Below are 27,041 nucleotides of genomic sequence, written 5' to 3'. Positions count from 1 at the left end.
AAGTAAAAATCCTTAAAAATAATTCAAAACAAAACCAAAATATACTGATCAAACATCCTAGTTCTCAAAATACTGATCCATGAAAAATAACTGGCTTAAAAAATGTTAGAAATTAGTAAAAAACAAACATGAATATGTGTAAGTGTCCATGAACCATTCATGTCACAGTTAAACAGAGAAAAGAAAAAAAAATTAGAAAATAAAGATCTCGATGAAAAGTTAAAGAATTGTTTCCACTGGAGTTCAAATGATTCTCAACTTCCCTTCTCAGCAGTGTTAGGTGGTGTGGTCTGTAGTGTGATACTTGCTCCACCCTCAGGGTGGGGTTTTTTAAGTGTATGAGGAAATCCCATAGGTGAAACTCCTGGAGGTGGGGTTTAGGCTTAGGTAGTCTCTGTGATCTTTGTTGAATGGTGATTGGTCTGAAGATTTTAAATCAGAACATCACCAGGGCCTGGCAGTTGCCAGTCCCCTCTGGAAGACTGGACTCCAGGGATCTCCTCTGGGTTCCACTGGTGTGATGGAGGAACCAATTCTTAGTCCCCTCCATCACCTGCAAAGCCCACATTTCCTGGTCTCTTGGGTTCAGTCTCCAAACTCAATCTCTTCCACCCCCATCCTTTCTAACTTCCAGTCAGGCGTATCTCTCCCAGCCAGTCTTGCAATCAGCCAGGTTAAAGCTGGAGGGGAGAAACCTAGTGGGTTTCCATGACAAGTCTTCTGCTGTGTAAACCCTTTTCCACATTTGACTTTCTGGTCACTTAGGCACACTCTGTTTTGTGCAGTGGGGGTTTTCCAGGCTGTGTTTTGGGCCAAACTTGGGTTTGCAAATGGGCTCCACCAGCTGCCACAGACCCTGCAGCATGGCTGAAAAATGGTTCCTCCCTCCATTCTCTACAGGCCACCAGAAGAGATGCAGGCCCTTTTCCACACACGGATATTGTGCACATGCCTTTCAGTTTAGCTGGATAGTGTCTTTGATTTCTGATCTCTCTGACAGACACACCTAAGGCCTCCTAAAAATGTGAGTTCTTTAATTCTCTTATTTCTCCCCTTCACTTGGGGAGGGACTATTCTGTCTTGTGCCTGTCACTGTGGCAGCAGCAATGTCCCTAGGGATTGCTATTTTATTATATCCAACCTCCTGAGTCCCTGATCTGCTTTGAATGTCCAGTATTAAATCCCAGTAAATTCCACCCCCTGCTTACTTCATCCACCTTGCTGAAAAGCTACCTATCTGCTTTCTTGGCTTCATGCCACAGAGTGGCCAGGAAGCTGACCTTCTCTATTTCACCATTTTGAAAAACTGCTCCATCCCTGTTAGGTAGTAGTTAGCAGTGAGCAGTGAAATGCCTGGCAAGGGCACAAGTGTTCTTTAAATTGCTTTCAAAGTGGATGGGAAAGAAAATGGTGGCAATTAATTTATAGAAAATAAACACAAGCAAAAGGAGCTAATTGGGGGAATATGTCAAAAGGATTAATGTGACTAACTCTTGACAAGATCCATTGCAGTAGATGTGAAGTTAGGAATTATGGCTATAGATGTCTCTATTTGGGAAGGAAGATTCCTTTAGTGATGTGGGTTCAGTAAGTTAACTTCTGACCTGCTACTGACCCCAATGTCCCCATTAACATGGGATTGACTTGTAGATGAGACCCCCATGAATAGGATGACCATCATGACAGTTCCAGAGAGGACTAACTGAGGTAAAAGAAAAAACTCCACCATCCAACATGAAGGAAGAGTTGAACACCTGATTTACAGAGTGCAGAAGGTGGACTCCAGTTCTCAAGGCAAACATCAAACAGTAATAAATTTGGAAACAGCATTGTCTCCTTTGTTGTTCTGTGCTTGGAGATGATCCATTCTCTCTTGAGTGTGCTTTCTGCTTGAGCCTCACTTTTACTTTCACTGTATTGTCACTTCTAATAAAATTCTCTTGTATGGCTTCTGGTATCTGACTTTAAATTTTTTTGTGGAACACAAGAACCGAAGTTTGGGGTTTCAGCTACCTACTCTCTTGTGACAACCTGGGGATGTCAGAAATAACAGGAAAAAGGGACAAATATTAAATATATATTTCACAGTCTCACAAAAGGAGTCATAGAAACTGTCCTTGAGGAGGACTATGTCAGACTCAATATGCAGACTTTAAATAAGCCTTTATAAGTACCTTCAAGGAACTAAAAATGCATAAAGAACTAAAGGAAAGTATGACAATGATGTCACACTAAATGTGGAATGTAAAAAAAAAGGTAGAAATTACTTTTTAAAATTTGCTAGAGGGTTCAATTTGTAGATTTGAGGTGGCAGAAAGAATACAGAAAGATGATGATAGATCAATAGAGATTATTCAGTCTGTGGAACAGGAAAATATATGACAGGGAAAAGCAAAGAGAAAGTGAACATATCAGTCTTTGGGTGAAGGTCTCAGCCCCATGGTCCTAACAGACCAGGCATGGCCATCTGTCCCCATAGGAGAATGGCAGGACAGGAGTTTACTCAGCATAGCTTCCCTGGGAGGAAGATATATAGGTGTACAGTGACCAGTGATCTCTTTTCAAGGGACTGAAAGAAACATTTTATAGAAAAGGGAAACAAAGGCAAGGGTTGGTGACTGGTCTACAGAACTGGCAGAGTAAGTCATCTTGATCATCAGGCATGTTCTTGTTAATCTTTATTCAGGACTGATTCTGTGAAGCTCTGGGAAGGTCATCATTGCTTGAGGGGGTGATTCATCCAGTGAGATTACTGCTCCTTCCTGGGTGGGGAAGCCTGTTTCATCATGGGCAATTGAGCCCAGTTGGGGGCATTCTCATCATGGGATTCTCTGTTCTGCAAGTTTCAATGTTGTTTGAAAGTAGGTTCAGTCCTTTGTCATAAAGATACTTATCAACCAGAAATGTTGTTCCTAGAATCCAAGGTAACTGCAGAAAAAAGTGGCTCAAAAAGGAGGGGGAGGGGGTTGATGGCAGTGGGTCCAGTAGGTAGGCAGCTTTGGGATGGTAGAATTTTGAATGCAATGTAAGAATAGTATCTCATCACATTTATATCCAACAGTTATTAAGATCATTTCATAAACACTTAGTGTATATTTCTCTTTGTGTTATTTATCTATTTTCCAACCTGAGCTACTTGAAAGAACATGATTTTTTTTTAATGTTATTTCTTCTGCTCTGTGTACTTGGAGAAGGTACCCAGATTCTACATACTTGTGTTTTCTCATTAGGAAAAAAACAATATCCATCTATCAGTTTTGTTTTGAAGATATAATTGAAATGGACTGAAGTTAAAGGTCCCTCTGAAATTAAGACTAACTTCCTGGTAATAAAAGTAAAAGCTGTAGAACTGCCATCTTGGTACAAGCAGTGCCAAGGAAGCTGAGAATAGAAATTATACCCTGCCCTTTCCTGACTTATTCTCTGTCCAGCACAAGCTAACTATACCTGCATATGTACATTTCCTATCTCTTGTCTTACTTTGTCACCTCTTCTCTTACAAAAGCTTTCCTGAACCTTATATACCAAGAAATGAACCACTTAGGTAATATGGTGATTTCATTCCTAGTTTTGTAAGGAATCTCCACACTTCTTTACAGAGTGGTTGCACTAATATATAGACCCACCAACAATATGAGTGAACATTTTTTCCCACGTTCTCACCAACATTTATTAATATTTATATTCTTGGTAATTACCATTCTGACTGGAGTGAGATAAAAATCTCAATGTAGTTTTGATTTACATTTCCTTGATTGTTAGAGATGTTGAACCTTTTTTACATATGTGTGTGTGTGTGTGTGTTTCACATTTCTTCTTTGTTTGGGGGGTACTCAACCACTGAGCCACATCCCCAGTCCTATTTTGTATTTTATTTAGAGACAGAATCTCACTTTTGCTGAAGCTGGCTTTGAACTTGCAATTCTCCTACCTCAGCCTCCCAATCTGCTGGGATTACAGGTGTGCACCTGTATTTTTTTTTTTTTCAGATTTCTTTTGCTCACTTGTTGGTTGGATTATATATGAGTGTCAATTTTTTTGAGTTCCTTATGTATTCTGGATATTAATCTCCTATATGAACAGGTGGCAAAAATCTCCCATTCTGTAGGATTTCTCTTCATTTTGTTTCCTTTGCTGTGCAAAAGCCTTTTAATTTGATGCTGTCCCACTTATTGATTCTTGGTTTTGTTTCTTGCACTTTAGAAGTCTTGTGAGGGAAGTCAATGCCTGTGCCAATATGTTGGAGTGTTGAGTTGACATTTTCTTCTAACAGTTGCAATGTTTCTGGTCTAATTCCTAGATTTTTGATCCACTTTGAGTTTTGTGCAGGGCAAGAGGGATCAATTTTAATTCTTCTACATAAGATAAAAGTTTTGCCAGCCCCATTGATTTAAAAGGTTATCTTTTCTTTGCAACACGTTTTAGGCACCTCTGTTGATTATCAGATGACTGTACCTATGTGTATTTGCCTCTGCTTCTTCCATTCCATTGCTCTTCATGTCTATTTTGGTGAAAATACATTGCTATTTTTGTTACTATAGCCCTGAGGTATAACTTGAGGTACAGTATTGTGATTCCTGCAGCATTGTTCTTCTTGCTCAGGATTCCTTTGGCTATTCTGGGTCTCTTATTCTTTCAAATGGATTTAAGGACATTTTTTTCTAGTTCTGTGAAGAATGTTATTGGTATTTGATGGAGATTATATTGAATCTGTATGGATCTTTTGGTAATAGGCCATTATAACAATATTATTTGTCTACCCAAGAACATGGGAGGTCTTCCCACCTTCTAAGGTCTTTAATTTCTTTCTTCGTGTTTTAGAGTTTTCATTGTAGAGGTCTTTAACCTCTTTCATTAGATTTATTCCTAATTATTTGACTCTTTTTTTTAGGCTATTGTGAATAGAATAATTTTCCTAATTTCTTTTTCAGCATTCATTATTGGACTATAGGAAAGTGATTGATTTATGTATGTTGATCTTATATCCTGCAACTTTACTAAGGTTATCAGCTCTAGAAATCTTTGTGTGAGGTTTTTTTGGGTTTTCTAACTGTAGGATCATATCATCAGCAAAGACAATTTGGCTTCTTTTCCTATTTTTGTCCCTTTAATTTCCTTCTATTGTCTGATTGTTCTGGCTAGAGTTTCGATGATGTTGAATAGGAGTAGTCAGAGTGGACATCTTTTTCTTCTTCCTGATCTTAGAAGAAATGCTAATAATTTTTCTCCATTAAGTATGATGTTGACCTTGGAATTGTCATATATAGCCTTTAATATGTTAAGTTCCTTTTAACCCTAGTTTCTCTGGTATTTTAAACATAAATGGGTGCTGGTTTGTTAAATGCTTTTTCACCATTTATTGAGATAATAATGTGATTCTTGTCCTTAACTTTATGTGCTGAATTACATCTATTAATTTTTATATGTTGAAGCAACATGCATCCCTAGGATGAAACCCACTTGATCATGGTGCACTACCTTCTTAAAGTGTATTTTTTTCCTTTCCATTACTATAAAACTATCTTGGTTTATTTGAGTTCATAACTTTTGCGAGGTTAAAGGTGAAATTTTTTTTATTTTTTTAATTTTTTACAGACTGCATTTTGATTCATTGCACACAAATGGGGTACATCATTTTGTTTCTATGTTTCCACACAATGTAGTCATGCCATTCGTGTGTTTTTTAATACAGTTTGCCAGTATTTTATTCAGAATTTTTGCATCTATATTCATTGGAATATTGATCTGAGGTTTTCTTTTTTTGATGTATCTTTGTCTGGTTTTGGTATCAGGATGATATTTACTTCATAAAATAAATTTAGCAACGTTCCCTCCTTTTGTATTCCATGAAATAATTTGAGGAGGATTGGCATTAGTTCTTTTTCAAAGGTCTGGTTGAACTCATCCAAGAATCCATTTAGTCCTGGGTTCTTTTTCATTGGAAGCTACTTCAATTTCATTACTTGACATTGGTCTAAGTTTTCTCTATCTTTCTGGTTCAGTTTGAGTAGGTCACATGCTCTAGAAATTTGTTAATATCTTTGAGATTTTCTAACTTATTGGAGTATAAATTTTCAAGCAGTTTCTAATGATCCTCTGAATTTTAGTAGTGTCTGTGATGATATCTCCTTTCTTATCTCTACTTGTGTTAATTTGTGTCTTCTTTCTCTTTTGGTTAGTTTGGCTAAGGATTTATTAATCTTGTTTGTATTTTCAAAGAATCAACTCTTTGTTTCATTAATCCTTTGTGTAACAAAAATGCCTAATATAGAGAATAATGATATAATTTTAAATGCTGCGAAAAATGGCAGGTCACATTTAGAAGTAAACCAACTTGGATATCAACTGATTTCTCAATCCAAACCCTAAAAGCCAGGAGGGCTTAGAATAATATATACCAAGCCCTGAAAGAAAATGGGTGCCAACCAAGACTACCATATTCAGCAAAACTATCCTTCAGAATTGAAGGTGGAAATAAAAACCTTCAATGATAAGCAGAAACTAAAAGAATTCATAACCACTAAGCCAGCACTACAAAACACTCAATATTTCTTGAAGATATAAAAAATACTAATGAAAACCAGTATTGTAATCAATTATTCTAGAAGAATAGTCAATTAAAGGAAACTTAAGTATGAATTAAGCATTTCCCAAATCTTATATTTCAATTTAAGCTTTGGAGTATTCATTTTAAAACATCCCATAATTTTATTCTTATTTATTTTGAAAATAGGGTATTTACTTCATATACCATGTTAATTGTTCCTCAACTTGCTTTTTCCATTTAACAGCATATGAAAGCAAATTTAAGGAAATCATGAAGATAATTCAGTTAAAAAGCAAGGTTCTTCTCATCCAGAGGTATAGAGACCAACATTGTTCCCATTTGTACAAATGATCTCAGTAGATGCTCCATACACTTGGGACATCAAGCATCAGAATGATCTGAGAGAATTTAAGCCTCCTGCAGTATCTCAAATTTGTAGAGAGCTAAGTGCCCAACATTACAGTGAAGTATTCCTTTATTCCTTCCACAACTTCATTAACAGTATACTTATTAATAATCTGTATTTCCTGAAAATCTCTTCTAGTTTGTATAATCCCCTAGGAATGGAATCCATTCTTTTTGGCAGGAAAGAGCTGGTTTTTTCCTGGGAATGAAGTTCCAGTCATCAACAGGCCATGGTTTTAGCTCTTCAGGAATTTTAAACTTCAATTCTGTTCATAAATGTTTATGTTCGACAGAAAGATCTACCTGGGTCATTTTCTTCTGATGAGGCTGATGTCTCTCACTAGTACTGCTACCATCTCTTGTTCCCAGGTGTTCTCTTTTTTTAACTATTTTTTTTAGTTATCAATGGACCTTTATTTTACTTAGTTACATGTGGTGCTGAGAACTGAACCCAGTGCCTCACACATGCTAGGCAAGCATTCTACCACAGCAACCCCAGCTCCATTTCCAGGTGTTTTCTGTTTTTTCCTTTTTGTTTTCACTTCAACATTTTTCTGTTGTTGCTGATCAGATATCTTCTTCCTGGCGTGGCCTCTCTCACCTTCCCATCTGCATACTGTTCCTGAATGCTTTTTGGAGTTCTCACTGTTTCTGCAGATTTGTGTCCTGGACTTGAGTACTCAGCTCTCTGGAACCCCTAATCCTAATTTTTATTCTAACCACTATAATAAAGTATTTCACTTGTTTGTTCTTTATGAAGCAAAGCATGTAAAGGTTGCCATAAAGAGGCACAGCACTCACATACCCTCCTGGAATTTCAGCTTTGGATCCTGCTTGAGCACCATTTATAAGTGATTCGCCAATTCCACCCTCTTATACCACCCCCAAAGACTGACCCCTTCTCTCTACCATATTGAATTTTTTGTCAGACATGCTGTCAGGCACAGCCAGCTCCCCATGCTTGGCCCCATTTGCCAGTACAGAACAATCTCAGCACTGTAATCCACCTACACTGCTTCTGCCCCTTCTCATAAATGTAAATGGTGATCTCTATGTTTCCATCCTTGTGTTAGTCAGATTTTCCTACCTGTGACAAGAACAGCTTGGAGGAGTAAAAGCTAATTTGGGCTCACAGTTTCAGAGTTTTAGTACTTGGTCTGCCATGGGCTAGCCCCACTATCCACCAATAGGTCTCAGAAGGAAAGATGTTGAGGGTCGTCTTGGACAAGATGGCACCTGGTAGTGAGCCAAAGGACACTGGCTACCAAAATAAGGAAGTACCCAAAAAAGTTTGTTTGCCGTTACTAGTTCCTTGGAGACTTATGACATGTTAATGCCAGGCTCAAGGATTGGCTATCTACAGCTCGTGATTTATATAGTGTTATGCTGGCATTCCTCTGCATGCTCTCCTGCGTGAGAGAAAGCTTTGCTATAATTGGCTGATAAGTTAGGAGCCTGGGGGAGGAGAGAGGGAGAAAGAGGAAGAAGGAAGATAGAGAGAGAACAAAGGAGACAGAGAAACAGGGAGGACGCAATAGATCTTGTCAAACTAAAGATTAGTGGTGTCTCCTTTCTCCGCGCCGGTTCCACTGGATGGAACAGGAAGATGTGGGTTGATGATTGTTACTGATATAGTAGGCTTATTCTTAGGGAACTATATTTTGCACTTTGTGGCATTCCTTCCTGCATTGTGACACTATGCCACTTTCTTAGTAATTTATTGTATCTGTGTTTTGTAAACTTGCTCACAACATAATTGCCAAGCACTTATCCTAACCCTTTTAATGGGTTAGCAATTTTCTATGTCCTTTGTTAAAGGACCATTCCCAGTGTTTGGGGAAGAAAACTATCCACAATGTTCCCTGTGTCCTTATTTATTCCTCTCCAGAGAAAGAGGATGAGTTTAACCAAATGGTTTGTCCTGGATGGACTATAGCACTTCCTTTCTCTGTGGTTAACTATAGGTAGGTTGGGTATGACTGGAGGAGGTCGGTCACTGGAGGCTGCCCTGGAAGGGTTCATCTTCCCTGGGACCTCTTCCCCAATCTCTGCATTCTGACCACCATGTCTTGAGCAGCTTCTCTCCACCAGGCCCTTCCACCATAATGTTCTCCCTCACCTCCTCATGGCGAAAACAATAGTTAGCAGTCTTTGACTTTATCAGGAGGGAAGTTACCTGGTATGGAGGAAGGGGACTCCCTTTCTTGTGGTGTGCTTGCTTCCTGTAGTATGGCTACCAGCATATTGACGTGCTTGAGCTCCAATGGCCCTAGCCTCGGGCTCCTTCTGCTGAACTCTGCGTCTTCCAGACTCAGCGGTGAGCTTCTTCACCATTAGTGGACCACTGTTTGTGCAGCCCTGTGGCTCACTGTATGTTCCTGTGAATTTTCCTGCCTTGCTTTGGGCTGATTTTTTACACTACCTCAGACCCACGCCCTCTACAAGATCCTTTCCCAGTGTTCTCTGGTTCTTTGGAAGTTAATATAATCGCTATGTACCTCGCCAGATTATTCAAGATAAATGGAGAAGTATCCCACAAATTATCCGGCCATATTTTTGATAATATTCTACAAATTCAAAATTCTTTAAAAACAATTCCTCAAAACTGACTCGCCACTGTTGGGATATTTACCCCACAGGTTAAAGAGAAAGCCCACCCGAGTGACCACATTCACAGTCACCCGCGCCCGGGCGGGAAGCTTCCGGGACACAGGCGGCCCCCCTGGCGCGGAGCGGCCGACGGGGTCTGCGCCACCCTTCTCCCGTCGGGGGCCGCACTCGCCCAGGGCGCCCTCGCAGGCCCCGCTTCCAGCCTTCCCAGACCGCTTTCCTCAGACGCATCTCGGCGTCCTGGCGGCGACCGCTGCCTGGCCCTGGGGGGAGGCCTGTTCTTTCGGGCCCACCCGCTCCCGCCGGGCCTCGGCCTTGCTGCGGCTTCATCGGACCGCGAGGCTCGGTGGGCGCAGCCGCTTCCGCTGAGCTGCAGCCTGCGACTGGTTCGGCTCTTGGGTCAGGTTGGAAGACTGACAGCACCGAAATGCTACTGAGCGCGCGCTTTACGGTGGCGGCGCCGGTGGACGCAGAGGTCCTGGGAATGAGAAGTCCTGAAAACAAGTGAAAGAGGATCCGTTGCACTTTCTCCTTGTCGCCGAGGCCGGTAGATTCCAACGCCTGGAACGGACGTCTCACTCTCCGTATGACGTAACTGCAAGATGGCCGCTCCCAGCATCCGGGCACGACCTGGGCGCGGCCATCTTGCCGAGCGATAAGCCTTAGGCACCCGGAAGTGGCGCGGGTACGTAGAGCCCTGCCGGTAGGTCGCTACTCTGAGGGCCTGGCCCAAGGAGCAGAAGCGGAAGTGCCGTATGGAGGTCGTTTCTCTGGACGTCAATTCCCGGGGAAACCGGTAGGCGCATGTGATTTCTGCGCAGCCGTTTAAGATTCCGTGGCCTTGGATGTGGTTTGTGCTGGGTTGTGGTTTAAGGAGGCTCCAGGGCTGTCTCGGCCCGGGCCCGCGTCGGAGAGAAGGGCTCCTTGTGTTCGACCGAGGCGGACCTGGCTGTGGACAGGACTGGGGCCGGCGGTGGGAGGCAGGCCCTGGGGTGTTCCCTATCCCAGTATTTCCGCCTGAGGAGTTCCGCGAGTACAGAAAACGTGGAAGGATAGCACCATGGCCCCTGTGTACCCACCATCGTCTCCATGCGTTTTCAAAATCGTGCTGCAGGCGAGGGCTTGTTTGCACGCTTGTATTTTTATTTTATACTTTTTTTTTTTTTTACATTTTTCTAAGTGTTATCAGTAAAAAGTCTCAGTTATACAAAGCATATCTAAAATGCCTAAATTGCTGTGCAATAAAATCGTATCTGTGTGTATATACTTGCAATTTGAAAAAGGATTCACATTCAGATTTACATCTCACATATATCCTAAAGATTGACCTAAATTCTTTTAATTTATGAACACATTTCCAGCTTATTGGCACATTGACTTTTTTTTTTAAATAATTGCCAATTAATGAGAAGAATGAGTATTTTTGAAATAACACGTTCTCCTAGCTTTTTATGTCATTTCTGCCACTTGTCTGGATGACTTTGGGTAAGGTACCCCGCTGCTATAAATATCAGTTTCCCCCTTCAAATAAATTGATACCCACCTTGCAGGTATGTTTCCAAGGCAGCGAGGGGGTGTATCTGAAGCCCTTGGCAAACTGCTGATTATGGTAGTGTCAGGAGGACCCAAGCGACTTGGTAAAACCCTTTCTCTAAATAAAAAATAAAAAGGGGTGGGGATGTGACTCAAGTGCCTCTGGTACCAAAAAAAAAAAAAAAAAAAAAAATTCCTTTAAAGGCCCAAATGACTTGTGTGTGTGTGTGTGTGTGTGTGTGTGTGTGTGTGTGTTGCTGGAAATTGAACCCAGGTCCTTGTGCTTCTACCAACTGAGCTATCTCCCCAACCCACCCAATTGACTTTTATTTGCACTTTGCCCCATTCCAGAAAACAGAATGAGCGTTCCATTGCATGAGACAGAATGTTTGGTCTTTGTAAGGTGGGAACAAGGAAACAACAGCATTGGTTCAGCTTGCTGCCAGTATTCTGCTGCCCACCCCCACACACACACACACCATTTTACAACCCACATTGTCAGTCCCTGAACATCCCAGCCAGCTATTGTTCACAGGTCTCCTCAGCCTGGGAACATTCTTGTCAGTCATTGGTCTGTTATTAGCCTGCAAAATTCAACTACTTAAGAACAGCTCCACCACCTCACTCTCCCTCGCTGTCCCTCTTGGACGTACCCTCTCGCTCTCTCTCACCCCCACCCCTCTCTTTCTCTCTCATTTTCTCTCTCTCTCACCCTGTGGGCAGACACTGCCAATCCGCTTACTAAAATCTCTTGGGTGAGTTCCCGCATCCGAAGTGGTTTCTGGGTGCTTTCAAACAGCAAAAAGCAGACTGGTCAACATCATCACTACAGGTTACTTGTCTTCTAAGAAGCAAAGCAGGGGGACCTTCCTTATTACACTAACTTCGGTAGACTACCATGTTTCTAATCAGTTGCTGTGAACCTCCTGTTTTCAGGAAAGACTGGTCTGTTTGGGATTGCCTGCCTCCTTGAAGTTTCAGCTTGATTGTTATAACGTTGCCTTGCACCTCAGAGTTCAGAGCAATGTAATATTGAGGGCTTTAGGCTATGTTGGTATGTTTCAAGGGTATCCTGGCATCTCTGCTTTATTCTCAGTGTTAAATTAATTCTTTACAATCAGAACTAATTCTTGAACAATCAGCATTGGTTAGAATAGCTATGACTGAGGGTTTGTGTGAAAATGAAGTCTCATAAACAATACAGACTTGAGACTCCCCTTGAGATTTCATTGCAGAGTTTTTAAAACACAGACCATTCTCACTGGTGGACAGTGAGGCAAAATGTTTTGTAGGCAAAATGTTGGCTTAATTGTGATATAGTTTTCATACCAGTTGAAGGAGTTTCAGAAATGTCTACCATTGTGTAAACTACCATTTGAATCAATATATAGAACCTTTCTGTCAATCTCAAGTTTTCTTGTGCCCCTTTGTATTTGAATTTGTTCTCCCAGTCTCTGTTGTCTTGCAACCTCCTGTGTACTTTCTGTGGTTATGCATATTCTAATAATTCAAATTAGGCAGTCTTATTAGTACATTTATTATTAGTACATGTATTTTATTAGTGGCATGTATTATTAGTACATTTTGCATGTGTTATTAATTTTTCTACTGAGTAATATTTGCTGGTACTAATGTGCCACAATACGTTTATCCATTTCTCAGTTGATGAACATTTTGAATTTTTTGTACAATTTGGAAATTGTGAATAAATGTGCAAGTCAAAATGGCCATAACTTTTTGTATTTTCACCAACTGTGTTTAAGTGTTCTTTTTGTTTTGCATTCCAGTCAATATTTCTTTTTTTTTAAGTCGCCAATGGATCTTTTTATCTATTTATATATATGTGGTGCTGAGGATCAAACCCAGGGCTTCACACATGCCAGACAAGTGCTCTGTACCACTGAGCCACAGCCCCAGCTCCCGGTCAGTATTTCTTTGTACTTATTTTTTTGTGTACGCAGTGCTGGGAACTGAACCCAGGGCTTTGTGAATGCCAGGCAAGTGCTCTACCGCTGAGCTGCACCTTTGGTCCTTGTGTTTTCAATTGTAGCCGTTCTAGCAGGAATATAGCCAGATTTTCTTATGTTTTTGATGTATTTGAGTTTTCAACACCATTAATGACTGATAAAGCAAGAATAGAGGCTTTGGGGGTTCCTTCTTCAGCTGTGGCTGGACATTCTCAGGCAGCAAGCTGCAGCTCTGGCACACAGGGGTTTACCTTGTTGTTCCCCTTCTTCTCTGGTCATGTGTCAGGAAATAGTTTTTCTAGATATTTTTCCACATTTAGCTGGTCAAAACAAGAAGAATTCTGATAATCCTACCTGTAATCAGAGGTTTTACCAATTCTGAAGGTTTGCCCCTTAATCCTATTCCACTAGTTTCATATACTTATCTTGGTGATTGATCTGTCCTTTCTTGATTTTCTCTAAAATGGGTAATCATTTGGTCTCTATCTTATAGAGTTGTGAGCATCAAATGACATAATAACATGCTTAAACCATCCCTTGCCCATTTAGAAACTTGCTCTTATTTCTGCATCAAACAGATCATCCTTTGAGTCCGTGGATCTGGTTTCCTGGAGTGGGGTCGCTCTTGTAATGGAAACATGGTGGATCTCAATTTCAGAAACTCATCTTGTTGAGGATGCTCTTGGTGAGACAGAATTATCAGAGCTTCAGGGTAAACAGATACTGAAAATGCTGGCCATCTCCTGAAAGCTGCTGAAAATGACCAAGTCCCAGGTGAGCTGTTTGCCACCACCAGAAACTTTTAAAATCTCCTTCTATCTGTAAAAAGAATAATGGCGATGATGTAAAATTACACACCCTGACACCAGCTGGAAGAGTGGAAGCAGCTGATGTTTCCAAAGACACGAGGACTGAAATGCCATCTGTGCTGGCATCGAGTGGGGAACGTGACCTGCTGTCCCTGCTCCCCAGAACTTGGTGCACCGTTTCCTAGGGCTGCCATAGTGACGTACACTCATCCCCCTTGTGAGTGGGGGGTCACGTTCTGCGACCCCAGTGGATGCCTGAAACTATGGGTGGGAGCAAACCTGACAGGTAGTATTTTTTGTTGGCCATACATACCTATTATGAAGTTTAGCTTATAAATCAGGCAAGTAAGATTCCACAATATCTAATAGGGTTCAACAACTGTGATGGCATGCTGTGACAATGTTGCCAGTATCAGGGTCCTTGTTAAGTAAAATGAGGGTTCCGGAACACAGGCACTGCTTTAGTGACACACACTCTGGAAACCGCATGGCTACTAAGTGACCTATGGGTTGGCTGTACATACATATGTTCAAGGGGTGGCTACTCTGAGGTGTGACCTCAGCTTCTGGAGGTGGCCCCTCTAGCTGCTTGGTTCCTTCCTGACTTTCTGGTTCTGGAGGTGGTTGCTGCTCTTTGCATTTGCTATTTCTGAATTGCTTCCAGCCCTCCTTTACCCCTTTTTAACTACTCTGTAATCGTTGGCACCTCTTCAAATTACTGATGCAAGTTCTTGCACTTACTGAACCCTGACTGATAAGATACCTTTTATTAAATATGAAAATATACAAAAGAACCATATTTTTCCATGTGTGGACAAATACCATTAAGAAGAAAACAGCAGTTAAAATGCCACACGCCTGTTGTAGACCATTGCCATGCCCAGGCAGAGGAGACCACGGCATGTGGACAAGGCAGATGTGACTGTGGGGACTGGCAAGTCAGGGCTGAAACATGCAGGGACAGCCTTTACCAAGGGCAGGCAGGAAACTCCCAGGCCGGTGCTGCTCCGTCAGCCCACAGCAGATTTCTTCATGAAAACCTCAGTTCTATTTGTAAAACCTCTTTTAAAAAAACTTTGGGAAGATTTTATTTTGAATTTTTTTGGTAAGAGCTCTTGATTGATAGGTTCCGGCCCATCCAGATGATCAGGTGTGCTCTCCTTTGCCTAAAGTCACCTGCCTGTAGATGTTAATCATATCTGAAAAACTTCCCATCCTGGTTGACCCGCATCAACTTGGCACCATACACATCTTAACTGATAGTCCTGCATGCAACCAAAATATGCACTTTTTCTCCAAAAAAGGCTTCAGAGTCTTTGGTGATAGTCACTATTCTCTTTGATATCCTCACACATAAATACATACTGTAAAATCACCTGTTATGATATGTCTTGTTAATGTCACCCATTTCTTAAGGCATTTATGTTATTGATACACTTTACATAGGTAAGGATGAGAGAGGAAGAAGGTCACGGCTCAGTGGTAGAACACTAGACGAACATGGGATTCAGTCCCCAGCACTGAAGAAAAACAGGGAAAAGAAAATGATTTGACACACACAAATCGGTCTATGACAAAATAAGGTGGAAATACTCATAAAAGCACAGCTTTCCTTTCTGCAGCTGATCACATGACGATAGCTGGTATTTATAACTACCCCCTTCATTCTCCATTCCATATTCCGTTGTCCCTCACAAGTTCTTCAGGTGGTCATCATTCTTCGCCTGGTTGGGTGATGCAAGCCTTCAAACTTGAACGGTCTGGGCCGTCAGCAGTCCTGCCTGATCTGGGCCATTGCCTTTTCCAAAGTCCTCTGTGACAGACCAGGCAGCACTGGGAGACGCCCTGAGGGGTCTCCTGCATTGCAGTCACAGCCTCCTGAGCTCCACTCTGGCATCCCACTCTCTCCCTTTTTAATTAGGACACATGGTCCCATCAGGCACAAGAAGACTCTTCTTTGCCTGCTGATTCAGAAGCAGGAAGAACCCAAATTAGTGGTGGCAGTCCTCCCTTTCAGTTCAGTGGAATCACTGTCCTGTCTCTGGATAGAGTTCCCTTTCCCTTTGGAACAAAGACCTGTGAGAACAGAACATATGATCATGGGAATGGGAAGCAAAACTTCTGCTGGTGGATCCCTGGGGGTAATAGCATTTTCCGTGCCCAGTTCTACCCCTTGACTCCTGGACCTGTGAATCCTGGCTACAGGAGAGACAGCACCATGTATCAGGTGCTGATTCAGAGCATGCAGGGCTTCCTGGAAGACACTGCTCTAATCCCTCCAGGTATTGGCACTGGCTGGGGCACTGACCAAGTCTTCAGAAGGCCACTGTTCCATCAGCCTGCTACCTGAGGATGGAGGGGGATGTGGTAAGACCAGTACATGCCAGAGGAGCGCCCACTGCCGCACTTCATCTGATATCAAACGAGCTTTTTTTTTTGCGGTGCTGGGGATTGAACCCAGGGCCTTGTGCTTGCAAGGCAAGCACTCTACCAACTGAGCTACATCCCCAGCCCTATCAAATGAGCTTCTTGATCAGAGCGAGGCTGTGTGGAATACCACAATGTGCACAGGCCAGTTGGTAAGTCTGCTGATGGTAGTTTTGGCAGAAGCTTTGTGTGCAGAGAAATAAAGAATCCATGACCCGAGTAAAGATCCATTTCAACGAGAACAAGGCACTGTGCTTTCCATGGTGGGAGTGGTCCAGTGTGAGCACCCCTCTGTGGGGTGGCTGGCTAATCACCCTGGAGGGTGGTGTCCTGTCAAGGACTAACTGTTTAGCTCTGTTGTTAGCCAAATGGGCTCTCAGCAGTGGCTGTAGCCAAACTGTACTTTGTAAGCAGAAGACCCTTTTGCTGATCCCAAAACCATCCCTGCCACCAAAACCATAGTGGGAGGCAGGGAGTGGGTTGGAATGGTCAAGGATAGAAATCAGATTTATCTAAGTGCATCCTCTAATTTATGGTCTTTTTACTGCACTAGAAAGGGCCAGTGGTGATAGACATGGAAGACATTGATTGTACCAGGTGCAGAACGGCACGGCCTATGTGAACCTTTGTCAATGGTGCTTGGTTTGAACTGGACTTGAGACTGGCATCCTGACACCAAAGGCTGGGTGCTTGTCCCTAATGCCACTTCAATAACAAGAACACGGTTCTGAGGAAAAGGAAATTCTAAAAAATTATCACTTTGCTAGCAGAAAAGAAACATAGGGGACTCCTGTCCCAGAGACTGTGATTCTGTCTGGGGAACCGTGGACTTTTATCGAGTGGATACAGAGGCTGCACTACAGCTGTGCCCTGTCAGGAGCCATAATTCACTTACAGCCTTAAAAGACAGCTGTTTCTTAGATCCCCAGTGTCAGCCCCAAAGTCTGGATTCTCTCATTCCTGTGTCCATGAGCCGAAGGACAGATTTGGCCTAGGATGGGAAGAAGGGTCATCTTGCTTCCCCCATGGTTAGGGAAGGGGAGAGGGAGAAGAGGAAGGGGAAGATGTCCATTTTAAAATAAGCCACCAGCGATAGAGCAGCAAGGGTTATATTCAAAGCATGAAGTCCAGAAAAACTTCAAGGCATAAGATGCTTACTGAGACCAGGTAATCCACAGCAACCTCTGGAGGTGGTGGCAGGCTGTGTTTTCCACAGAGCACTGTGCTCTGAACGTACTGCACCCATATGTTCTCACAGGTGACTCCCACGGGGAGGGGTGTTTTTCTCCCCCACTTGAATCTGGGCTGGAACTTGCGATGACCCTAACCAATGCAGTATGGCAGAAGTAAGGCTGCATACCTTCCAAGTCCAGGGTCATCAAAAGACCAAGACTTCCACCTAACTCTTACTCACGCAGGTCACTCATTCTGGGGAAACAGCAGCCATGTTGGGAGAAAACTCAAGCAGTTCTGTGGAGAGCAGCCACCCTGCTGGCAGAAGACCTTCAGCCGTGGGACTGTGTCACCTGGAGGTGACTCTTCTAGCCCTGTCAAGCCTTCAGATGGTGGACATCAGCAACAGAGACTACAACCCCATGAGAAATCCCCAAGCCAGAAACACCCCACAAAGCCACTTCCAAACTTTGACCCACAAAAATTGTAAAAGAATAACAGGTTCCTGTTATTTTAAGCCACTAAGTTTTGGGAGGTGATTTTCTGTGTAGCAATAGATCACTAATACAGGGATCAATTGGTATAATATTGGATCACATGTGACATAGAAGTAGGTCAAACATTATGAAGGGCAAAGCATTTTATCAGCTCTGTGAGTTTCACACAATTTCCATGATTAGCTAGTTAATTCCTTGATCATATCTTTCCAAATTTACACCTTGATTGCAACTTCAAGTGGAAGAGAACACATTAATCAAAAAAGTAACCATTTGATAACTATTGACCTAAAAGTTAAGAGGAAGGAAGTGTTAAAATTGGAGGGCACAGTTGGGGAGACTCTGGCGGTGTGTGTGTGTGTGTGTGTGTGTGTGTGTGTGTATCTGTGTGTGTGTCCGTCTTTCCTCCCTGGCAATATCTCGTGTGCTTTATGTATCTACACACAAAGCTGATCCCGATTTAGCCATGCTGATTTACTGGTTGGTGCAATATTCCTGGTGGGAATGGGGAGGCGGAAAGGTTGGAAGGAGACTTCTTTCTAATTATTGATTCTGTTAACTGTTCCTAAAAATCTCTTCTTTCAGAAGAACAAAATATCAACAGCTTAGCTTGCTGACACCTGCCACTTCAAGATCAAGGCATGCTCCCAGAGGACCTTGCCCAAGATGTTAGGGACAGCAGCTTTTTTCTCAAGATTTGTTTTGCTGGCTGGACTTCTGCCTAGGTCCTCCTCCCAGTGGCTGCATGGACACCAGTGTGAAGAAGACGGTTTGCTCTGGGGTGTGGACTGTAAGGACATACGTCTTTCCAAAGACTGATATTAGTTCTTAGTCTTCTGTACAGTATTAGCTCTTGTTCTGTTCTTCCCTAGAGTATTTATTTGACTGCTAAGAATCAGGAGTATCTAGTTGCATGTCGCAGTTACCAGGGAATCCTTCAGGTGAACAGATTCAGGCTGTGAAGGGGGGCAGCCTCCTGAATTCTGCCTCAAGACTTTATGAATCAGGGCCAAAGCCTATAATCCCAGCAGCTAGGGAGGCTGAGGCTGGAGGATCCCGAGCTCAAAGCCAGCCTCAGCAAAAGCAAGTCGGTGAGACCCTGACTGTAAATAAAATACAAAATAGGGTGGGGGAGTGACTCAGTGGTCGAGTGCCCCTAGTTCAGTCCCCGGTACCCCAGAATAAAAGAACAAACAAAAATTTTATAAATCAGACGCCATGGCGCCATGGTGTACTAGCCCGTATTTGCAAAACTAGCAAAACTGAACCACACACTCCCCAGGTGACTCTGATGGAACGCCCCTGATGCACATCATCACCGACACGTGGAAGCGGAGCGTGGAGCTGGAGAGGCCTGAACCTGAGCCAGAGGGGAAGCGCAGCAGCATCCCGAGATTCTGAGTGGTTTGCACAGATTTATCTAGAAGCAGCGGCAGCTCTTAGGGTGGGGTGGACACAGGAGCGATCTCCAGACGCTCCAGGGTCTGGCCTGTGCATTCTGAAATAAAGGGGACGTCCTGGGCTTGAAAGGCAACGTTCCTCGCTCGCAGGTCCCCAGCGGTCCCAGGAGACAGCTCCCCTGGGGTTACCTCGGCGCAGGAGGAACTGCTGAGGTCGCGGCCAGACCTCCGTCCGCGGCCAGTGCTTGAGCGGCCGCAAGGTGGCGCTCCCTCCCCAGCCCGTCCGTTTGCGCGGCGCCGACCTGGGAGCGCTGCAGAGCCGGCGCTCCAGCCAGCCGCCGCCTTTGGCTCCTCGCTTCTGCCGCTGCCTCCAAACCTAGAGAACCGCGCGGCTCTGAGTGGGCGCGCTGCCCCAAGCTGCCTGAATCCACGGTTGAAGCTTTCCTGGCGGGAAGGACAGGGAAGCCGAGTTTGACGCTGTGTGTGTGTGTGTGTGTGTGTGTGTGTGTGTGTGTGTGTGTGTGTGTTTGACTTTTATTTTTTTATTTTTTTATTAAAATCATAAATTTACATAGGGCAATGTTGTTTGATTCATTCTGTTATTTTTTCCCTTCCCCCCACCCCTCCCACCCCTCTTTTCCCTCTATACATTCCTTCCTTCCTCCATTCTTACTACCCTCCTTATCCCTAACCCTAACCCTAACGCTAACCCCTCCTACCCCCCATTATATGTCCTCATCCGCTTATCAGCGAGATCATTTGTCCTTTAGTTTTTTGAGATTGGCTTATCTCACTTAGCATGGTATTCTCCAATTTCATCCATTTGCCTGCAAATGCCATAATTTTATCATTCTTCATGGCGGAGTAATATTCTATTGTATATATATGCCACAGTTTCTTTATCCATTCATCAACTGAAGGGCATCTAGTTTGGTTCCACAGTCTGGCTATTGTGAATTGAGCAGCTATGAACATTAATATGGCTGTATCTCTGTAGTATGCTGATTTTAAGTCCTTTGGGTATAGGCCGAGGAGTGGGATAGCTGGGTCAAATGGTGGGTCCTTTCCAAGTTTCTGAGGAATCTCCATACTGCTTTCCAGAGTGGCTGCACTAATTTGCAACCCCACCAGCAATGTATGAGTGTACCTTTTTCCCCACATCCTCGCCAACACCTATTGTTGCTTGTGTTCTTGATAATCGCCATTCTAATTGGGATGAGATGAAATCTTAGTGTAGTTTTGATTTGCGTTTCTCTTATTACTAAAGATGGTGAACATTTTTTCTTATGTTTGTTGATTGCTTGTAGATCTTCTGTGAAGTGTCTGTTCATATCCTTAGCCCATTTGTTGATTGGGTTATTTGTATTCTTCATGTAGTGTTTTTTGAGTTCTTTACATATTCTGGAAATTAGCACTCTATCTGAAGTATGAGTGGCAAAGATATTCTCCCACTCTGTAGGCTCTCTCTTCACATTGCTGATAGTTTCCTTTGCTGAGAGAAAGCTATTTAGTTTGAATCTGTCCCAGTTATTGATTCTTGCTTTTATTTCTTCTGCTATGGGAGTCCTGTTAAGGAAGTCTGATCCTAAGCCAACAAGTTGAAGATTTGGACCTACTTTTTCTTCTATAAGGTGCAGGGTCTCTGGTCTGATTTCAAGGTCCTTGATCCATTGTGAGTTGATTTTTGTGCAGGGTGAGAGATAGGGGGTTTAGTTTCATTCTGTGGCATATGAATTTCCAGTTTTCCCAGCACCATTTGTTGAACAGGCTATCTTTTCTCCATTGCATATTTTTGTCACCTTTGTCTAGTATGAGAAAATTGTATTTATTTGGGTTTGTGTCCATGTCCTCTATTCTGTACCATTGATCTTCCTGTCTATTTTGGTACCAATACCATGCCATTTTTGTTACTATTGCTTTATAATAGAGTTGAAGATCTGGTATTGCGATACCCCCTGCTTCACTCTTTCTACTGAGGATTGCTTTAGCTATTCTGGGTTTCTTATTCTTCCAGATGAATTTCATAATTTCTTGCTCTATTTCTGTAAGGTACGTCATTGGGATTTTAATTGGAATTGCATTGAATCTGTATAGCACTTTTGGTAGTATGGCCATTTTGACAATATTAATTCTGCCTATCCAAGAACATGGGAGATCTTTCCATCTTCTAAGGTTTTCTTTCATTTCTTTCTTTAGTGTTCTGTAGTTCTCATTGTAGAGGTCTTTCACCTCTTTTGTGAGATTGATTCCCAAGTATTTTATTTTTTTCGATGCTATTGTGAATGGGGTAGTTTTCCTAATTTCTCTTTCTGAAGATTCATCACTTATGTATAAAAATGCATTGGATTTATGAACATTGATCTTTTAACCTGCTACTTTACTGAATTCACTTATGAGTTCTAAGAGTTTTCTGGTGGAATTTCCAGGTTCCTCTAAATATATAATCATGTCATCAGCGAACAGGGATAGTTTGAGTTCTTCTTTTCCAATTCGTATCCCTTTAATTTCTTTGGTTTGTCTAATTGCTCTGGCTAGAGTCTCAAGAATGATGTTGAATAGAAGTGGTGAAAGAGGGCATCCCTGCCTTGTTCCAGTTTTTAGGGGGAATGCTTTCAGTTTTTCACCATTTAGAATGCCAGTCTATGTCTTTTGATCGATGAGTTCAGGCCATTAACATTCAGGGTTATTATTGTGATATGATTTGTATTCCCAGTCATTTGACTCATTTTTGTTTTTTGACATGATTTGGTTTCTCCTTTATTTGGCTATTCCTCTAGGCTAGTTCCTCCCGTTGCTGATTTGCATTGTTGTTTTTCATCTCTTTCTCATGGAATATTTTGCTAAGAATGTTCTGTAATGCCGGCTTTCTTTTTGTTAATTCCTTTAGCTTTTGTTTATCATGGAAGGATCTTATTTCATCGTCAAATCTGAAAGTAAGTTTTGCTGGGTATAAGATTCTTGGTTGCATCTGTTTTCTTTCAGGGCTTGGTCAATGTTGTTCCAGGCCCTTCTAGCTTTTAGGGTCTGGATTGAAAAATCTGCTAATATTCTTATTGGTTTTCCCCTGAATGTAATTTGATTCTTTTCTCTTTAAACTAGACACCAGAAGGCGCAGGCCAGGGCCGCCTGGCGCTCAGCAGCCGCCCACAGCCCCGGAGCGCAAGCAGGCACTGCCACACTGCCCGGCAGCCTCAGCAGTGAACAAACCACTTGGGGAACATTGTATAACCCTGAAAGCATGTAGACTAAATGGTGGAAGAAGTCAGTGTCGGCGATCCAAGATGGCGGACTAGAGGGTGACTGCATCTCCAGTCGCTCCAGAATCCAGGATTCAAGAAGGGGAGGCATTGAGAGACTCGGACTAAAACAGAACCACGGGGTGAGTCTCCCCCACCCGGTGAAGCTTGGCCCGGGCAGCAGGCCCGTATTCAGGCAGCTTATTAGAGTAGGGCAGGGCAGCTAGAGTCTCCCCCAGGCAGCCCTGAGCACTGCTGCGGTGGGCTCCTCCCACAGGGCCAGATTCTCCAGCTTCTCAGAGCAGGCCCCCCAGTGAGAAACTTCAGCACAGAACCAGCTCCAAGTCCCTGAGCCAGCGCGGTGAGCTCCGGCCCACAGGTTGCTTCAGGGACCAGGACAGGGCAGCCAGGGACTTCCCCAAGCAGCCCAGCTCCCTCTGGTGGGAAGCTCCTTTCTAGGCTAGCTTCTCGGAGCAGACCACCCGGTGAGAGCCAGCCACAAGTCCCCAAGCCAGCGGAGACCTCCGACCTGCAAGCAGTCTCTGAGACCAGGGCAGGGCAGCCAGAGACCTCTCCAGGTCTCTCTCCCTGGAACCAGTAGCGGGCTAGGGGCAGCTTTCTTCGGAAGCACTGCATTATCAAGTTACTCCAAGACTTCAGACTACTGAAGGCTGGGAGGTGATACACTGGAAATCTACAGGGACACTATAAGCCAATAGAGGAAATCTGCAATATCACAGAGTCCCACTGACATCTGACCAATATGAGAAAACAAGGGAAGAAAATGTCCCAAACAAACCTAGATATTATATCAATAAAACCCAATGACAGCACAGCAGAAGAAATGTCAGAAAAGGAGTTCAGAATGTACATAATTAAAACAATCAGGGAAGCAAACGAGGAGATGAAAGAGCAAATGCAGGCATTAAATGATCGCACCAATCAACAGTTAAAAGAGCAAATATGGGAAGCAAGAGATCATTTCAATAAAGAGTTAGAGATACTGAAAAAAAAAAAAAACAAACAGAAATCTTTGAAATAAAGGAAACAATAAACCAAGTTAAAAACTCCATTGAAAGCATAACCAATAGGATAGAATGCCTGGAAGACAGAACCTCAGATAGTGAAGACAAAATATTTAATCTTGAAAACAAAGTTGACCAACCAGAGAAGATGGTAAGAAATCATGAACAGAATCTACAAGAATTATGGGATATCATGAAAAGGCCAATTTTAAGAATTATTGGGATTGAGGAAGGCTTAGAGAAATAAACCAAAGGAATGAACAATCTACTCAATGAAATAATATCAGAAATTTTCCCAAATCTGAAGAATGAAATGGAAAACCAGGTACAAGAGGCTTATAGGACTCCAAATATACAAAATTACAATAGACGCACACCAAGGCACATTATTATGAAAATATCTAACATACAAAATAAAGACAGAATTTTAAAGGCTGCGAGAGAAAAGAATCAAATGTGTTTGACTTTTAAAATGTAGAAAATAACACGGTGGATACGGTGGTGCACACCTACAATCCCAGATTAGGGAGGCTGAGATCGCAAGTTCAAAGCCACCCTGGGCAGCTCAGCAAGACCCTGGCTCTAAGTAAAATATTACCCCTAGGTTCAAGGTGAGCATGATGATTATCACACCCCGAAAAGAAACCACTGCCCAAGTGAAGAAACACATCCGCAGCAGCAGCATCCCAGGTCCCAGTGACCTCCACTCTTCTTCCCAGCCTCATCCCCCCTCTCCTGGCTGTCAGCAGGATCTGACTGTCATGGTCCTTAGTACATCCCTCCCCTCCGTGGTGGGATGTGTAGTTACACACCCCCAAATGTGTATTTTAATCTTGTTGATTTAAGTTTTGACATATAATCAGAATCATATGGTTTATACTCTATTTTCTATTTTTCCCCAATATAATATCCAAGAATCACATATATAGGTGTAGTTTTCTTTTTAATTATTACCAAACAGCAACTCGCTGTGTGACTACACTACAATTTACTTATTCTATTGTTCACAAACTTTTGGGGTTACTATAAACAGTGCTGTAGTGTATGCTATTAAACATGAATACGTACCTATAATTGAGAATATTTACCCAGATGTGGAATTGTTGGTCCTAGGAGAGTGAAAAAAAACTCTTAATAGAAATTTCAAATATACACAAAAGTAAAGAAAAGAGTGTAATAATAATTCACTAACTTCAACCATTGTAACTATTTTGTCAATCTTATTTCATTTAGTTTCTCTTTCCTTTCTTAAACTCTTGAATTTTTTAAAGCAAATTTTAGATATTTTATCATGAATTACTTGTCTGTATCTCTAACAGATAAGGACTTTAAAAGCAATATCCACAAGGTCACCATCACACCAAACCAATTGGGCTTCCAGATAGACACACACCAAGAAAGTCTTCCTGGGATGTAGCACTGTACTTTGCAACCCTGGAAAGAGTAGATCCATGCAATCACGCAGTGTCTTTTAATTTACAGAAACCGGGTGTATACACAAAGGGCATGTGCAGGAGAAAATATTCACAAAAGATGTCAGATAAAGACTCTTACCAGAAATATTCAAAGAATATTCAATATTAAGAACACAACAGTTGGGATGGTGGCACACGCCTGTAATCCCAGTGGCTCCGGAGGCTGAGGCAGGAGGATCACAAGTTCAAGGGTAGCTTCAGCAACTTAATGGGACCCTAAGCAACTCAGCAAGACCCTGTCTCTAAACAAAATGTTAAAAATGTCTGAAGATGATGTATGTGGCTCAGTGATTAAGCACTCCTGGGCTCCATCCTTATAAAAGAAAGGAAGGAAGGGAGGGAGGGAGGGAGAGAGAGAGAGAGACAAACACAGGCAACCCCTTTTAATTACGGAACAGAAAACTTAGCATACACCTGAACAAAGAAGATACACAGATGCCAATCAGCCTGTGGAAAGATGTGGTGGTTATGTCCTGTGGGGGAGTCAAACCAGAATGAGATGAGGTGTGGGCCTATCAGAAGTGGCCTTGTGGGCTGGGGTGGGGGCTCAGTGGTAGAGCATTTGCCTAGCATGTGTGAGGCACTGGGTTCGATTCTCAGCACCACATATAAAAAAATAAAAATAAAGGTCCATCAACAACTAAAAAAATATTTAAAAAATAAAAAGAAGTGGTCTTGCCCCAGCCCTAACAACACCACATGCCTTGTAGGATGCGGAAGCGTATGGCGTGGTCTGTGGGAACCTGAAGCAGTACAGTCCCCTCAGGGACAGTCCGGTGGTCTCCCTCAGCGTGAAGCACCACATCCTCAGTGTGCAGCCTAGCCGCTGTGCTTCTGGATATTCACCCCAAGGAACTGAAAACTCGTCCACACCAAAACCCACACTCGATGGCACAGAGCCGCTTTGCTCGTTACCAAAACCAGTAAGCACCCGAGGTGCCCTTCACAGGTGAATGGCCGAATGTGGGACACCCAGACGTGGGATGTTGCTCAGTGCTAAGGGGAGGGGACTGTCCAACTTTGAGAAGACACGGAGGAAACTTGAATGCACGTTACCACGGGAAAGCAGGCGATCTCAGAAGGCGTACATGCTGTACGTCCCCCACCCTGTGACATTCAGGAAAAGACAAAACTGCAGCCAGTGAAAAAGATCAGGGCTTACCAGGGATTTGGGACAGAGGGGGACAAAGCGACAGAGCACAGAGGACGTTTAGGGCAGCTCCGCATGGTCCTGTAATGGTGGTGCGTGTCGTTGCCCACCTGTCCAAACCCACTGATGTGCACCCTGATGAGACCATGGCTCTGGGTGACGTGTCAAGAGAGCCTCTTCCGCTGCGGCACACATACTCCCCTGGTGGGGGCTGTGGGTAACGGCAGGGGCTATGCGAGGGCAGGAGGCATCTGGAAAAGTTCTGTATCTTCTGCCAAATATACTGCGAATCTGGAACTGCTCTAAAGAAAATAAAGTCTAAAAGGAAAAAAAAATACTGCAGCCGCCTCTCGTGTGCTGACATGATACCGTTCTTGCATCTCGTTGCTTGGAATGCACTCACAGCTGGACAGAAGGATGGCTGGGGACATTGCTGTGGCTGGGCGATTGACACCCTCTTTGTTAGTGAAGAAGGGGGTGGATGCTGGGTGAGCAGGGGAGTCCCTGCCACAGGCCAGCCCAGCCGTTGGCCACTGGGCAGCCCTCCACACTCTTCTTCCCGAACACAAGCGGTCCCGACCCTCCAAGACCCAGATCCCCAAAGTTCTTGTTCGTTTGTTTGTTGTGGTGCTGGGGAGCAAAGGCCAAGGTTTCATCTTGGCGTTTCTGACTCAGGTCTGGAAGCGTTTCCGTGTGATAAAGAACCCTCAACTTCCAAAGACACCCAGTGTAGACAGGATGGGGCTGCGGGTTCTGGACACCCACTTGAAAACGCCTAGTGAGGAAA

Source organism: Sciurus vulgaris (assembly GCF_902686455.1).
Source record: "Sciurus vulgaris genome assembly, chromosome: 17".
In the NCBI taxonomy this organism is placed as follows: Eukaryota; Metazoa; Chordata; class Mammalia; order Rodentia; family Sciuridae; genus Sciurus; species Sciurus vulgaris.
Note: the sequence above shows the minus strand (reverse complement) of the source record.